We start from the raw sequence: 13,271 nt of genomic DNA, 5'->3' as shown, positions 1-13,271 counted from the left end.
TTTGAAAACTAACTTTACATTTCATCACTGACCAAATGACTGACACTGAGTTCATTATTTCACTGTATAGTGTAACAGATTGTTTCCTTTACATATGAAATGTAACTGCTGAATCTTACTTACACCAACAATCAGGGACTTGAAATGCGGAAAATGTCAGAGCCTGCAACCTGACCGTCAGACTCAATTTGTCATTTTAACCGCGATTAGATAAATGCAAAGCCTTCTCTGGACCTTGAGGCTGGTGAAAACAGCCCCTCGGACCTCGTGGCGCAACGGTAGCGTGTCTGACTCCAGATCAGAAGGTTGCGTGTTCGAATCACGTCGAGGTCATGGTTGCTGGACTCTTTCTTTTGGCCTTTATTAGCAGCTGCTCTATCTTTGATTGTCCAATGTGGAGACTTTGAATTTGTCCAAAGTGTAGTCTGTTTCATCAAATTAACGTTAGTACATTATAACCCTCCTATAACGTTACCAAACTTTGTCAATTTGCTCTAGCTGAAAAAAAGATAACTCTGCAAATAGTGACTAAAATGTATTCACAATTCAAGTTTCAGTGACACCTTAAATAATGTCACAGTCAATGTATGTTTGAACTAATGATATTTGCATGGGAAGATCATGGCAATATCTTTTGGGTTTAAACAAAGACGACTATTGTCAGAGCCATTGGTTGGTCAAAATGAACACCATAAAGGATGCTTACCACAGTGAGACTAAACCATAATTTGCTAATGTATGGGTAAGACTTGGAAAGCATGTGGAAATGTCAAAACCCGTACTCTGTGCAAGAAAAAAAATGTCATAAAATTTTGACGTCAAGGGAAGAGTGAGGTACAGAACAATGGGTACAGAACAATGTGGTGGCGAGGAAGACCATCCCTCCTCCCACTGACCAGGTGCTCTGTCTAACCACAGCTGAAGTGAGGAAAACTCTATGCAGAGTTAACCCACGGAAGTCTGCTGGACCTGACAACATTCCTGGCAGAGTGCTCAGGGAATGTGCAGAACAACTAGCAGATGTCTTCACTGACATCTTCAACATCTCCCTGAGCAGTAACATTGTTCCCACGTGCCTCAAGACAACGACCATCGTTCCTGTGCCAAAGAAATCGACTGTCTCCTGCCTCAATGACTATCGTCCCGTCGCGCTCACTCCCATCGTGATGAAGTGCTTCGAGAGGCTCGTCATGAGGCACATCAAGACACAGCTTCCACCCTCCCTGGACCCCATGCAGTTTGCGTATCGTCCAAACCGTTCCACGGACGATGCCATCTCCACAACCCTCCACCTGGCCCTCACCCACCTGGAAAACAAGGACTCGTATGTACGAATGCTGTTCATTGATTTCAGCTCAGCATTCAACACAATCATTCCTCAGCACCTGATCGAGAAGCTGAACCTTCTGGGCCTGAACACCTCTCTCTGCAACTGGATCCTGGATTTCCTGACTGGGAGACCTCAGGCAGTCCGGATCGGGAACAGCATCTTCAGCACCACCACACTGAGCACTGGAGCCCCTCAGGGCTGTGTGCTCAGTCCACTGCTGTTCACTCTGCTGACTCACGACTGTGCACCAACGCACAGCTCAAATCATATCATCAAGTTTGCTGATGACACGACCGTGGTGGGTCTAATCAGCAGGAACGATGAGTCAGCATATAGAGAAGAGGTGCAACGGTTAACTGCCTGGTGTGGAGCAAACAACCTGTCTCTGAACGTGGACAAAACGAAAGAGATGGTTGTGGACTTCAGGCGAGCACAGAGCGACCAATCTCCACTGATTATCGATGGATCCTCTGTGGAGATCGTCAAGAGCACCAAATTCCTTGGTGTTCATCTGGCGGACAACCTCACCTGGTCACTTAACACCAGCTCCATCACCAAGAAAGCCCAGCAGCATCTCTACTTCCTGAGAAGGCTGAGGAAAGCCCATCTCTCTCCCCCCATCCTGTCCATGTTCTACAGAGGGGCCATTGAGAGCATCCTGAGCAGCTGCATCACTGCCTGGTTTGGGAATTGCACCGTCTCGGATCGCAAGACCCTACAAAGGATAGTGAGGACAGCTGAGAAGATCATCGGAGTCTCTCTCCCCTCTATCATGGACATTTACACCACACGCTGCATCCGCAAAGCACACAGCATTGTGGACGATCACACACACCCCTCACACACATACTTCACCCTCCTACCATCAGGAAAACGTATTTATATATAAATACGTTGAAAACGTATTTATTTAGTCAAGCCTTTTATCAGTAGATTTCTCTTAGGTAAAGGCACAGATCTGGAGGGATCATGGATATAGAGTGTTTGGTGAACTGGGATATTTGTATGCTGTCGTCCCCTCACATTCACACGTTCACTCAGGTTTGTTGACGGTGGTGTGGTGGGTCGTCTCTTATCCCAGAGATCCCTCATGTCTGTGTTACCTTCTGGTTCTCCCTTTTAGTTATGCTGCCATAGCGAGTCTTGCCGGAGTCCAAACTGCACAGTGACATTAACTTTCGTACACTAATAGTTACACTTAATAATCCATATCCTTCTCTTCCCGTCACCCTCTCTCTCTCTCTCTCTCTCTCTCTCTCTCTCTCTCTCTCTCTCGGTCGAGTTAAACATGCTCCTGAGGCTCCAGTGACCACTGTTCCTGCCCCTCTCCCCTCCTTGGATCTTCACACTTCTGTGCAGCTCGGGACGGTCTCTTAATTCCGGAGTAGAACGGGTGCTTTGAGGACGGATTGGACTGTAGTTGGTGTCGGTGGTCTGCAGCACTGACTCGGGAGTGCAGTTTGCTTCTGATCATCATCACTGTACCCCACAACATTGTATATCTGCTTCAAATGGACATTTGGTGCAACCCAGATGAGGATGGGTTCCCTCTTGAGTCTGGTTCCTCTCAAGGTTTCTTCCTTATGCCATCTCGGGGAGTTTTTCCTTGCCACAGTTGCTCATCAGGGACAAACATACTTACAAAGAACATATTTATGTTTAATCACCACATTATCTGTGTAAAGCTGCTTTGAGACAATGTTCATTGTTAAAAGCGCTATACAAATAAAATTGAATTGAATTGAATTGAATTGAAAACGGTTCCGAAGCATTCGGGCCGTCACAACAAGACTGTGTAACAGTTTCTTTCCACAAGCCATCAGCCTTCTCAACACAAAGAACTGAACAGAACTCACACACACTCACTTACACACACACACACACACACACACACTCACTGTGTGTTACTGTTACTGAAATGTACAACCTGGACTAAACACAATCATCACTCATCTCTATCCACTCCACCACCATTTATCTATTTATTATTATTTATACTCGCACCTTGTATTCAGTAAAATGTTTACATGCTGTTTTTGCACCTTTTATACTACAGTATAATGTTTACATGCTGTCTTTGCACCTCCTTGCTGCTGTTTCTTTGCACTACATTGCTCTGTTCTGTTTGTACTTTCTCCTGGGTATAGTTTTTACATTTCTCCTCACACAGTACTGTATATTTAAGTATACAGTAGGTTTACTAGTCGGCGCTATACTTGGTTTTTGTCTTTGTCTTGTCTTGTGTTGTCTGTCTGCACTCTGTCTGTCTGTACTGTTCTTTTGTTTGCACTGTTTGCACCAGGCTGCACTCGATGCACTTTATGTTGTTTTGTTGTTTAGTGTAGCACCAGGGTTTCGGAGGAACGTTGTTTCGTTTTAACTGTGTACTGTGTACCACTGTGTATAGTAAAAATGACAATAAAAGCCACTTGACTTGACGAGTCAAACAAGCTTTGGATTATGCCATAACCTAAAATCAGTCAGCCGTTGGATTTTTAACGCCCGAACAGGGACTTGAACCCTGGACCCTCAGATTAAAAGTCTGATGCTCTACCGACTGAGCTATCCGGGCTCTGCTAACGTACCTTCTTCGAATTTAGAACAATTGCGACACCTGGCCTCAATAAAATACTTGTCTCTGTGCTTGCTCAGAGGGGGCGAATCTCAGGAGTTTCTTGAAGCTTTCTCCACTTGTTTAATGTGCCTTTCTTGTAAGAACCCACCATGAAGGTTATCCCCTATTTCATGTCCAAAAGCAGTATTCAAGGAGCTCCTTTGCCAATCTTTGTCCATAGTCTAACGCATAGCATAAGCTTTTTGAAAACAAACTTTACATTTCATCACAGACCAAATGACTGACACTAAGTTCATTATTTCACTGTATGGTGTAACAGATCCTGTACATATGAAAACTAACTCCTGAATCTTAATTACACCAACAATCAGGAATTGTAAAAGCAGAAAAGCTCTTGCTTTGTGGCCTCTTTTAGCAGCTGTTCTATCTTTGATTGTCTAATGTGGAGACTGAATTTGTCCAAAGTGGAGTCTGTCTCATCAAATTAACATTACTATATTATAACCCTCCTATAACATGTTACCAAGCTTTGTCAGGTTTGACTCGCTAAAGGACTTGGAGGAGATGAACTGAGATGATCAGTCAAAGGGAAATTAAAATGTATCTTTATTTTAAAACTGTTATGGATTATAAATTAATATCCTTCTAAAAGTTGCTAAGTAACACCGTGACATCATTGTGCGATGACGTCATTTCGTCGTTGAAGTGCAAGACTGCGTCTTTGTTACAAAGTATATAGAAAATGTAGTACAGTAAAACCCCATTGTACAAACAACCTATAGTACGAGCAAACGGAGATACGAGCGACCTTGCTCGCAAAATTTTACCCTATTTCACTAGCAAATTTCGAAGGCACAAGCAAACCCATGCTGCAGGTTCCCCGTTTTCGGCGGAGTGAAGCATCAGTCGCTTAGATGATGACGTATCACTCGGTCACTCTCGTTGTTCAGTGCAGTAAAAACATAACTTTTTTTGTGTGTTATATTTTTATTTCACTAGAAATCTTGAAAAATGTCTCCTAAGAAAATCAGTGATGGTGCTGTGAAAAGGAAAGTAAATAGAATTACTATTGAAACCGAGAAGGTTACGAGCGTGGTACGCATCTCACACTCGCAATCAACCACTACCACATGAGTAAGTGTTCAATTATGTTTACATTATGGTAATGTGCAGTGTATTTGTTTGTTAAAATAGGCTACAAATACTTTTTAAATGCAGAAATAAGCGATCGAATGAGATCTCGGAACGGATTAAATCGCTTTTACATTCATTCTTACGGAGAAAATCAGTTCGAACGTACGAGCAAATGGACACATGAGCAATTTTCAAGAACGAATTATGCTCGTACAACGGGGTTTTACTGTACAGAGTCTCTGTATTTTCTGAGCAGTGCTGCAGCGCCCCCTGTCACCAAACAGGTGAACACTTCCCAATAAAGAACAATCAATCAGTGTATCGTTCAAGGCTGGTCAGGGAACATTGATGGATACAGATAAGACACTATACAGTGCATTTAAAGAAATAACATTCACTTGTTTTAAGGTCAGTGTTACTCTGATATAATTTTTTTTTTTTTTTTTTAGAACGATCACAAAAACACAATGAATTTTCTCAAATTGTCGGGTAATCTCAGCAAAAATATAATTATTATTATATAAATTGTAAATTGTATGTGTTATGTTCAAAAATAGATTAAATAACAAAGGTGCATATGACATACATATTAGGTCTAAACATCAAGCATCGATTTTAGATGCATCTTCAATGGAATGAATTTGTGTAGGCAGAACACAACATTAAAAAGGAACTACATACCTGTTTTTACTAACGAGCCTTACTCCCTTTCCACTTGGTCTCCTGAACACACAACATATGTACCTTTCTCCTCTCCATCATATCAGCTACCTCTCTCCCTTTACCAGTAATAGTGATTGGGACCGGCACTAAGAGTGCACTGGCTTGTGCAACCCTATTGGCTGGGTTTTTCCTATCGATCTGTCTAATTTATATATCCATCTTCCTGCTAGTCTGTATTAACAGTTTTTTTCTGGCTGTTTTTCCCACTATTTGGTAACCATCTACTTGTTTATTCTGTATGTCTGTGTTTGAAATACAGAGGGGAATAATTATTTCATTATTGTTTTGATTTCTAATGAAAATAAAGTCACTGTCAGAAGTGGGATTTGAACCCACGCCTCCATGTGGAGACCAGAACACTCAGTTTCCTGGAAGGTACAGAACCTTGAGTCTGGCGCCTTAGACCGCTCGGCCATCCTGACATACAAGCATGTGTTTCTTATCCCCTTAGTGGCTGAAAAAACTATTTTTGCAAGTTTCTGTCTACTTGTTTGTCTTATCTATTCTTTTTTTTGTGTTTCTTATCTATCTACATCAGTCTTATCTTTTTTTCTGTCTGAATGCATATATATGCCTGCTCATCTTTCCTATCAATCTATTGATCTCTCTAACTTATATATCCATCTGCCTGAAAATGAAGTTAGTGTCAGAAGTGGGATTTAAACCCATGCATCCATATGGAGACCAGAACACTCAGTTTCCTGGAATGTATTGAACCTTGAGTCTGGTACTTTTCAAATATTACTCTGTCTGTCTGTCTGTCTGTCTGTCTGTCTGTCTATCTATCTATCTATCTATCTATCTATCTATCTATCTATCTATCTATCTACATAACGTGTGTTGCACTGGAGGATTAATTTCGCCTCTTTTATATTTATTTATTTATTTATTTATTTATTTATTTATATTTTAATTAAAAATGATCAAACAGAAATGTTTTATACAAAAAAACTAATTAAACATTTTGTTACCTAGTAAATGTATGCAGGCTGAACAACAACCATGGAAGATCCACATATAGAACACAAGCAGAGAAAAGATGATGATCAGGAATGTCTCTGTTCTCAGTCATGTTTACATCACTGACTCCCTCTGTCTCATTCATGTTAACCCCAAACTCGTGTTGCCTTCTGACTGCTTATTGTTGACTTCGTAAACCAGTCTACATCTGTGGTGTGTGAGAGCCAAACAGAAAAATTGCCATTGGTTTCCCTTTGATGCACGCAAGCCACAGTGGTCTTAAGGCAGAACCTTGTGTAGTCATGGTTAAGTGGGTAAGGTGACGGATTTGAAATCCATTGGGGTTTTCCTGCACCATGTTAAAATCTTGCCTACGTTTGTTTCTTACACATTTCCCACAGCTTGTTCTGCCAGAACACAGCTCTTTAACACTGCAGCAAAACTATTTTAAGTCAACCCCGTAGATAATTAAACCGCAAACGAAATACGTCTTCTACATTTGCGTGTTCAAGTCTTCTGTTGCTTGTTTGATACTGAAATATTTTGGCAAAATTTCACTGAATATCGAAGACTCATCCAGATGCTTGAGCATGTCTTTGGACAAAAATAGTTGAAACCTCGCTGTGACACACCAGTCTAGCTTTCATTTGACATCACTGGCTTGAACACTTGTTTTGTTATCATGATAGCTAAGCATGGGCTCTTATTTGAACAGAATCTGGTTCCAGGAATGGCACAAAAGTGTGCAGCTGTGTGGCTAAATCTGTGTGTAAATAAAGTGCAAAGGGAAAAGAATGCAACGTCTTATCTGCTAGTATCCTCAGATTCTTTATTTTATCGTTTCTATAGTGGCATTTTATCTTAATAATTCAATTAGGAGATGGATCATTGATTAACCATGACACTCTTATTTACAGCGTTTGTGAAAGAAAAAGTGTCACATAAAAGTAAATCAGTGTATTGCATAATGTGAACAAGTGAAAAGGACAGATTTCACAACAATGCTGTACAGAGTACACTGATCTGCATAATCCAGTCCTTTATTGTTTTCTGAAAATAAGCTTAGTATGTGTGTTTTGGACCTATCTGGTTGTTCAGAGAAATAAATACAAATCATTACTTTTTGACTAAAAAAGGACAAACTTGACAAACTGAAAGAAAAACTGTGTGCAGTGCAGGATAACCTTTGTATTCTATTTGACAAGAGCTCGTGAGACTGTTTAACATAGAGCTAAAACGAGCACCTTTTGACTAGCATTTACAGCGACCCTCGATCTCAACGGGTCTAGTCTTTGGACCCGCTGATCAACATCTGCAGTATTTACGGAAGGAGATTTGACCAAATTTATAAAGTGGCAGCGGTGGGATTTGAACCCACGCCTCCAAAGAGACTGGAGCCTAAATCCAGCGCCTTAGACCACTCGGCCACGCTACCAGTTAAGCTCCGAGACAGGACTACCAGCTTGTGGCAGATTTAGCCACACAGTTGTACAATTTTGTGCCATTCCTGGAACCAGATCCTGTTTAAATGAGAGATCATGCTCAGCTATCATGATAACAAAACAAGTGTTCAAACCAGTGATGTCAAATGGACTATTTTTGTCTAAAGACATGCTCAAGCATTTGGATGAGTCTTTATTATACAGTGACATTAAGCCAAAATCTTTCAGTATCAAAAAAGCAACAGAAGACTTTGAACGGAGTCAACATGTTAAATAGTTTTCTCTCATGTTTTTTCTGAACTGAAGTCTCTTCCACATGGGAAAATTGACCAAGAAGGTACACCCCTATCTGAAGTGCGATTCAAACCCACACCTCCAGAGGAGACTGCAACCTGAACGCAGCTCCTTAAAAAGCTCAGCCATCCTGACAGCCAGGCTTTGACTTTTCTTGCATGTCTAGGTCATATAGTGAACATGCAACATTAGCAGATGTATTTCGTTCGTGGTTTAATTATCTACGGTGTTGATTCAAAAAAGTGCTGCTGATCCACTCAGCCATGGTTACGGAAGGTTTTCCCGATTCTGCACATCCATCAAAAACATTTGTTTTACTGATGCGCCATATCTCAAATCAGCACTGAAATCAGCCATGATCCGCACATTCGCCATTTTACTGTCTGGGGGCGGCAAACACGGCAGCACGTTTTGTGCTATTTTTTTCTCATAACACCGAAACGAACATAAATTACTGTCTTTTTTGATCGAACAGAGCAACACATCATTCAAATATGTAAAGGCTCTACTTTTTTTTGTACACAATAATAATAACAACAAAATGCTGTGCTTTTGTAAAGTAAAGAAAACAGATAGGGGGCGCTTTCTGACGTCTCTGTCATCTCTCTTCACATTTAGAACAGCGCGATTAAATATTTGAATCGACTGACAGCCCTAATATTAATATGATGTGAGGTCCAGTTACCAGAGTGACACTGAAACAAGTAAAAACAAAGCCTTTACTACTAATTAAGTACATGTCAACGCCCAAACTTCTTCACTGTAACTTCAGTAAAAAAGTATAGTCAGAACTTCAACTTTTACCAGAGTCTTTTAAAACATGAATATCTGTACTTCTACTTAAGTGAAGGATGTGTGTACTTTTGCCGCCTCTGCAAGCAGGCAGATGGAGAGATTAAATAGATAGATATTAATCGATAGGAAAGATGAGCAGGTATATAGGCATTCAGACAGAAAAACAAAAGACTTACATAAATAAGAAACACAAATAGAAGGATAGATAAGACAAACAAGTAGACAGAGATTTGTAAAAATTGTTTTATCAGCCACTGAGGGGATAAGAAACACATGCTTGTATGTCAGGATGGCCGAGCGGTCTAAGGCGCCAGACTCAAGGTTCTGTACCTTCCAGGAAACTGAGTGTTCTGGTCTCCACACGGAGGCATGGGTTCAAATCCCACTTCTGTCAGTGACTTTATTTTCATTAGAAATCAAAACAATAATGAAATAATTATTCCCCTTTGTATTTCAAATACAGACATAAAGAATAAACAAGTAGATGGTTACCTATTAGTGGGAACGACAGACAGAAAAACATGGCAGCATCAGTCGAGGATCTGGCAAAAAGTGTAACTGAGTTTCGGGAGACAAAAAGGTGTCACTAAAGGATCAAATAAACAAGTCCTTTATCAATCTTTATCTTTATCAGATAACAGACAAGTATATATACACACTGGATAAAACCAGAGCTTAAACTGTTCCTGGTTGGGTAAGAAAACATAGTAACCAGGGATGTGTGAACCCAGACAAACACTTTCTGTGTACCTTACATACTCACATCATAAAGATCCTATAGACACTGAACAGACAACATAGGAATGTGTTTAGAGAACCAGTGTGAGGCCCATCTTAATACTAACAGATATGAAAAAATATAAAAAAATTTAGGAGGTTGGCCGAACACTCGAGCGCCTTGCAACCCTTGTCAGACTGTCCAAAGAACTTCAGCAACTAGCTCAAGAATGAGACCCCCATATTCTTCATTTGTTGCAGTTCTCAAATGCAATCGAGGGTAACATGTCTGCTTATAAAAAACCTTTTTACCCAGAAGAAAAAGCAGCACCAGCAACTCCCCATAACTGTGTTCATCACTCGGAAGAAGACACCAGACACTACGCCTTTAGCGACAACAGAAGTTATGGACGAGGGTGAAGATACTGCACCACCTGATGAAGAGCTGTAATGCTATTCTTGGGTATGCAGTACATTCATTTCATCACCTTCATCATCATTACGACTGCACACTTAATTCATCATCATCTTCATCATTCAAGTTCACTGGTGAGTACCCATATATAATTTTTATGTTAAAATGGTAAATTACGTAGGTTTAAAAATATTAAATGTTTAAAAACAGAGAAAAGGTTCATAAGAGTGTCGATGTGGTTTATAAATTCTGTATACAGTACTGTATACATATTAGGTTGCCACTTCACGTTCTTTCGCCTATCGGAGGGTCTGGAACGTAACCCCCACGATAGGCGAGGGATTACTTTATATCCAAATCTTTGATTTACTAGAGAGGACCTTTGGCTGATCCTGGACACTTGGCTGTTGCAAACAAGAACAGAGCAAACACCGTACTAAGACTGAATTTGAGCATCTTCTCACATTATTTGTGGATTGTTCAGTTTTTTACTCATGTTCTTTGTCCATCTGAAACAGGACGACTTGGGTAACAAGGGCTTAAGGAGAAACTCCCAATGTCAGTCCAAAATCTGACAAAAAAGCATAGATGTGTTTGGAACAGAAAAACTCAGGAAAGATATCATTAAATCTTTATTCTCTGATGTTTAGTTCTTTATCAACAGGAAAGTGCTTCAGCAAGTCCTAATTTTATGATGGATTTTGTGTGCAGATTTGCCGTGGAGCTGCAGCTTGCAGTGGTTTATGCCACTCATGATCTGGCAGCCAGCAACCCCAAAGTCGCTGTAAAGATTTTGGAATCATGGTGGCAAGACATCACAAAGCTCATTCCTCCAGCCATCACCAAGCCTCAGACTCTCTTTATGAATAATTTAATAGATTACTTTTTTAGTGATTTACATCTAAAACTTTTGTTCATAAAGAAATAAAATAAATTGTAGATCTGTACAGTGTTATCTGCTGCCTATTATAGTTTATGTTTATGTGGAAAAAGCCTGTATGCTATAGACTCCATGATGGAGACATCAGACAGTTTGGATCAGGACCAGCAAAACCCATCACAGTGAGCACTGGGACCTCAGGGCCGTATCCTCAGTCACCAGCTGTTCACACTGTGATTCATGACTGTGCTGCAATGCACAGCTCAAATTATCAAGTTCATCAGTCACATGACTATGGTGAGTCTCATCATCAATAACAACGAGACGGCTTTCAGACAGGAAATGCACTGGATAATGGACTGGTGCAGACTCTCTCTCTCTCTCTCTCTCTCTCTCTCTCTCTCTCTCTCAGGATACCCAGAAGGGCAAACCCTGAAATGGGAGATGCTCCCAGAATTATAAAATAACAGACAAAGCATAGGTGCACCTAGGCTGCTTATATGTGCGTGGTTGATGGAGATCAGGTGCACCGTGTTAGTAATCAGGCGAGCAGCTCCGTGCGGGCAGTGCTGGTGCGGGCGAAGACGCAGGGTGCTCCCTAACAGTTAAATCTCATTCAGCTACTATACATGCAATCGTGTGCTTCTTGTTCCTGCTGTTAAAGTGTGTGATCTTCTTGTTGTTTTTCAGATTCTGTGAATGATCACCTCCAAACCTTCACCACCACCTCAAGATAAAAAATATCACAAAAATATAATTAATTTAATATATTTTTATCATATTTAAAAACAATAACAAAAAAATAAAAAAAGTAAGTAAACCCTGAGTCTCTGATTGAATTACTCCCCATTCTACTGGATCCAATGCAGGGAGTTTACTTGGTGGCACCTGAAACTTCAGAGCCCAGGTGATGCACAGGTTAAGACTCAGACACACACAGACACACAGACAGGACGAAGCCTCTTCTGCAGCTGGCTCACAAAAAAACCCTGCAAACAGTTCACTGAATCACTGTGGTCTGTTGAAATGAAGAGAAACTTGTCTGGCTCAGATGGTGTCCAGCATGTGTGGGGACGCCCTGGTGAGAAGAATCAAGAAAATTGTGTCTTGCCTACAATCAAGCATGGTGGTGGTAACATCATGGTCTGGTGCTGCTGGTACTGGGAGCTGTTCTTCATTGAGGAAAACATGGACTACAACCTGCAAGCAGAACATGATGCCCTCCTTCTAGAAACTGGGCCAAATCACAGGTTCTAAAATAATAAAACCCAAAACACACCTCCAATATGACAACTGCCTTGTTGAGGAATGTGAAGGTGAAGGTGGAGTGGACAAGTATGTCTCCAGACCTGAACACTATTGAGCACCTGTGGGGCATCCTAAAGTGGAAAGTGAAGAAGCACCATGTGTCTAACATCCAGCATCTCTGTGATGTCATTATGGAGGAGTAGAAGAGGATCCCTGCAACAACCTGTGCAGCTCTGGTGAACTCGATGTCCAGTAGGATTAAGGCAGTGTGAGATAACAATGGTGATCACACAGAATATTCACACTTTGGACAGTTTTTACACCTTCACTTATGGTGTACTTACTTTTGTTTTCAGATTCTGTGAATGATCACCTCAAACCTTCACCACCACCTCAAGATAAAAAATATCACAAAAATATAATTAATTTAATATATTTTTATCATATTTAAAAACAATAACAAAAAAATAAAAAAAGTAAGTAAACCCTGAGTCTCTGATTGAATTACTCCCCATTCTACTGGATCCAATGCAGGGAGTTTACTTGGTGGCACCTGAAACTTCAGAGCCCAGGTGATGCACAGGTTAAGACTCAGACACACACAGACACACAGACAGGACGAAGCCTCTTCTGCAGCTGGCTCACAAAAAAACCCTGCAAACAGTTCACTGAATCACTGTGGTCTGTTGAAATGAAGAGAAACTTGTCTGGCTCAGATGGTGTCCAGCATGTGTGGGGACGCCCTGGTGAGAAGAATC

The 13,271-nt window shown here is 40.8% G+C and overlaps 5 non-coding genes across 5 annotated transcripts; 2 read left to right on the top strand and 3 right to left on the bottom strand.

Moving 5' to 3' along the window:
- Positions 1–261: 261 nt before the first annotated feature.
- On the top strand, positions 262–333 carry trnaw-cca. The gene has a single exon. It is a non-coding gene; the product is annotated as a tRNA-Trp (tRNA).
- Positions 334–3,829: 3,496 nt separating this feature from the next.
- On the bottom strand, positions 3,830–3,902 carry trnak-uuu. Its single transcript has one exon. It is a non-coding gene; the product is annotated as a tRNA-Lys (tRNA).
- Positions 3,903–6,073: 2,171 nt separating this feature from the next.
- trnal-caa lies at positions 6,074–6,184 on the bottom strand. The gene is made up of 2 exons: positions 6,147–6,184; positions 6,074–6,119 (listed from the first exon to the last, which is right to left on the bottom strand). It is a non-coding gene; the product is annotated as a tRNA-Leu (tRNA).
- Positions 6,185–8,075: 1,891 nt separating this feature from the next.
- On the bottom strand, positions 8,076–8,157 carry trnal-uag. Its single transcript has one exon. It is a non-coding gene; the product is annotated as a tRNA-Leu (tRNA).
- Positions 8,158–9,536: 1,379 nt separating this feature from the next.
- Positions 9,537–9,647, top strand: trnal-caa. Its single transcript has 2 exons — positions 9,537–9,574; positions 9,602–9,647. It is a non-coding gene; the product is annotated as a tRNA-Leu (tRNA).
- Positions 9,648–13,271: the final 3,624 nt, after the last annotated feature.

This window comes from Silurus meridionalis, chromosome 3 (genome assembly GCF_014805685.1).
Source record: "Silurus meridionalis isolate SWU-2019-XX chromosome 3, ASM1480568v1, whole genome shotgun sequence".
Classification (NCBI taxonomy): Eukaryota; Metazoa; Chordata; class Actinopteri; order Siluriformes; family Siluridae; genus Silurus; species Silurus meridionalis.
The sequence above is the reverse complement of the archived record's forward strand: the minus strand, read 5'-3'. Positions and strand labels throughout refer to the sequence as shown.